Genomic DNA, 4314 nt, shown 5'->3' on the forward strand with positions numbered 1-4314 from the left:
AGATGGCTGCATACATATCAGACGTCGAGGATCCAAATTGGTATTTAGGATAGTTTATGACATGGCAGTTTGATCTTCATCGTCTCATTGTTGTAAAGAAAATATATATTTTTGAAAAAAAAAGTAAGACGTAATATGCACTCAACAATTTGTTTTCATAGTAATATTACGTAATTTTTCAGCCCTAACAACATGACTTTATCCATCTATTTTCTTGCTACATAAAAGTTATGTGTATTGTCTGTAAATTTTGATAGTACAATTACATAATTATTAATATTGTATTTTTTTATTTAAGCCAGACCAGGACCATGTCTCAAGAAGCTTATCCCGATTCTCCCATTTTGGAACAAGCTTCTTACACCAGTACCCATGAGATTACACTTGCTATACCTGAGGTTAGGGGCGGAGCCACACGGGGTTCACGGTATGCAAATGAACCCATAACTTCTCTAATTTTATATTGGCGACTCTGTTGGGGACACTCCCTTATGCGATTCAATCGTAACGCTTGCTTGTTTCTTGTCTTTGGGTGTTTATTTTCTTTACTGATTTGCATGTTTATCTGTTTGTATTGCATCCTACTTGCGCTTTTATTTCCTGCATCTGGATATTGCGGGACTGTCTGGATTTTCTTTGGCAGGTGGGATTGTTCCATGAGGTAAAAGGCCTAATACAAAGGCTATGAGTGAACTATAGGAACACTAGGATAGGGTGAAGTCTTGGTTTGCTCAGAGGTGTATTATCGTCACCCACAGTCATGCTGTGATGGTAATTACTTTCAAGAGGACCTTATACTGCGTTTCTCTTGACCTTACCCCGGCTTAGATTACACACTTGAGTTGGGGAAGCAATGATCATTTTTACAGGTACATGTACTGTTAGTGACTCTGCTTTGATGGTGGCTATGTTTTAATGGTGTTCTATTCATGGTTCCGTTAGTGACTTATGGTTTGTATGTGGTGTTCCGAAACTACGTCGAACTTATGAACATGTGCCTATGTTCAGATGCCAAATTTGTGATTCCTGTTCATATTTCTTACATGTATTCCTATTATTTGATAATCTCTATATTTTGATATTTGAACCCCCATAATATTTTCTATTGCACCTACCATTTTGCATTTAATGACCCAAGTATCTCTCTCATTGCATTCAATGACGTGTATACTTCTCTCAATAATTAACTAGACAAACACCTGTGCATCGCACGGGTTTGTTTTGAATATCATTATTATCTATCATGTCCAATGGTAGTAAAATATATAATAAATAATATATTTGAGTAATTAAAAAATCTATATAAAATTTAATTTATATAACTACAATCAAATAACTAAAACAATAGTAAATACGTTTTATATCGAATCATATACATTTGCAACATGGGGGGACACGAGAAGAGGCTAGGTGTGGCTAAAGCCCCACTAAATTTTTTCATTTTTTTATAATATATATATATATATATATATATATATATATATATATATATATATATATATATTAGTTTGTAAAAGAAAATAAAAAGTAAACCTACTTTTTCTCTTTCACAGTAACAACATAGTACTACTAGTAGCTTATAACAAATTTGGCGGCGGCAAGGAAACAGGTTTAACATCAAAATAATTACTTTTTTATATTATATATATAAATATATGTAGAGAGACTAGGCAATAAAAGAAAAAAATTAAAATTTTTGTTTTCTCTCTCACATGACATTGTTTCTGTAACGAGTTTAGTATCTATTTCATTCTCCCTTCATTCTCCCTCTCATTGTTTAATCCTTCATTTTTTACTCCAATTTTTCTATTTAGTTTGGATACATCTATTTATGGGTGATTTAAAATCTAAGGTAAAGTGAGTATTTTAATTTTTCCTCAATTTTTCTTCTTTTTCGGTAGAATCCTAAAATCCAAATTTGTTAAATTTTTTTTTAATTTTCTCAATTTATCGTAAATGGTTTCCTTCATAATTAATTAGCTTCAATATTTTCTTATAATATTGGTATGAATAAATATTTTAAATAATTTCATTATTCTCTTTATAGGATGAAGAAATTTTTTTCGGTACTTTCTAGAGACAAAGCTACTTCTTCGACGAATCTAGAAGCATCAGAAACTCAACATTCAAATGAGATTATCAAAGTTGTTGATTATGAATTGCTGGAAACGGATCCAGGAATTAGGTCTCCCATTTCAAGCTATCATCCTGACATCCAAAATGAGGTAAGAAAAGCTTATTTAAAAATAGGTCGTCATCAACCTCCTAACAATTTTGTTTACCCTTGGTCTGCTCAAGGTAAACAAAGACGTCGATTTTGCAAAAATTGGTTTGATTTGTATGACTGGATTGATTATAGTGAATCTAAGGACCTAGCATTTTGTTTGCCATGTTTTTTGTTTAAAAATGTCTCTAAATATCGAGGGAATCACTTTGTGGAAGACGGTTTTGGTAACTGGAAGAATGCTCAAAGATTGGCTAATCATGCCACTTCTAATAGTCATGTTGATTGTGTGCATATGGGATATGCTCTCATGAACCCAAATCAAAGTATTAAGGCCACATTTGATAATCAAACTAAGCAAATGAATGTCGAATATCATATTCATGTAAACACATCCCTTATAGCTACTAAGTTTCTTTTGAGGTGTGGCATGCCATTTAGAGGGAGTGACGAGTCCCTCAACTCTTTATTTAAGGGGTCATTTCTTGAGTTGGTGGACACTTTAAAGGAAATTAACCCCGAGATAGCTAGTGTAATAGATTGTGCTCCGGGAAATAACCTTATGATAGCCCCTAAGAGTCAAAAAGATCTTGCCACTGCTTGTGCTTGTGAAATAACTCAACAAATTATATGTGATATTGCGGATGATGTGTTTTGTATTTTGATTGACGAATCTGGTGATGTTGCTGGTAAAGAACAAATGGCTGTTGTTATTCGTTATGTTAATTATGAAGGTTTGGTAAAAGAAAGGTTTCTTGGCATTGTAAGTGTTAAAGAAACAAGTGCTAAGTCACTTAAGGAGGCACTTGAGAAGTTATTGTCTATTAATGGCTTGAGTTTTTCTAGCATTAGAGGGCAAGGGTATGACGAAGCTAGCAATATGAAAGGTAAGTTTGATGGTTTGAGAACTTTAATCCAAAATGAGAATCCATCTGCTTATTATGTGCATTGTTTCACCCATCAACTTCAATTGGCACTTGTTACATGTGCTAAGACTCACAAAGATGTTAGTGGTTTTTTTGGTAAGGTCAATATGCTTGTTAATTTCATACGATCTTCTAATAAGAGACAAGAATAGCTTCCGGACAAACAAGTAACTCAATTTGCTAAATTGATTGAAGAGGGTCAGATAGAGACTAGTAGTGGATTAAATCAAGAATCATCTATTGCTAGAGCAGGTGACACTCGTTGGGGTTCCCACTTTAGGACTCTCACTAGTTTGATGACTTTGTATGGTGCGATTATTGGGGTTCTTGAAGAAGTTGGGAATGATACGTCATTTGAAAAATATGGTGAAACTATGCTTTTGTTAGATGTGCTTCAAACTTTTGATTTTATCTTCATGTTATATATGATGGTTGAGATTTTAGGATTTACAAATGATTTGAGTGTAGCGTTACAAAAGCGTGATCAAGATCATTTGAATGCTTTGTCACTTGTTAATGCTACCAAACAAGAATTACAAGAAATGAGGAATGATGGATGGGAAGAACTTATATCTAAGGTTATGGAAATTTGCAATAAGCATGATATTGATGTACCTGATATGGATGCACCCTATGTGCAAGGGAAGAAACCTAGGCGACACGCTACAATTTCTAGTATTTCTAATTTGCATCATTATAAGCACGATTGTTTGTTTAATGTTTTAGATTTGCAGTTGCATGAGCTCAATGCAAGGTTTGATGAAGAGAATACTGAGCTTTTACAATGTGTTTCATGTTTAAGTCCTTCATCATCATTTGCAGCTTTTGATGTGAAAAATTACTAAGGATGGTTGAACTTTATCCAAATGATTTTAATATGATTTAGTTTGTAGTTTCTTTCTTGTTTAGCCCCACCAATATGTAATGTCTGGATCCGCCCCTGATTTGCAACACAATGAAATGTATTAGTAATTATCCTAATTTAGTTTTAAGTACTTGTAATAAATTGTTAAAATTATTTTGTACAATTTTAAGAAAATTTAATTTTTTTTCGTGTTTTATAAGTATTAAAAATAGTCGTGGTTCCCATGTTTTTTACATATATTTGTCTCTTTTTTCTTTAATATTTATGAATAATATATTTGTTAAAAATTTACTTATCCA

At 32.7% G+C, this 4314-nt stretch overlaps 1 pseudogene; it reads left to right on the top strand.

The window, feature by feature from the left end:
- Window positions 1-311: 311 nt before the first annotated feature.
- Window positions 312-4036, top strand: LOC131649249 (uncharacterized; annotated as a pseudogene).
- The last annotated feature ends 278 nt before the right edge of the window (window positions 4037-4314 follow it).

Source organism: Vicia villosa, linkage group LG2, assembly GCF_029867415.1.
Source record: "Vicia villosa cultivar HV-30 ecotype Madison, WI linkage group LG2, Vvil1.0, whole genome shotgun sequence".
Taxonomy (NCBI): Eukaryota; Viridiplantae; Streptophyta; class Magnoliopsida; order Fabales; family Fabaceae; genus Vicia; species Vicia villosa.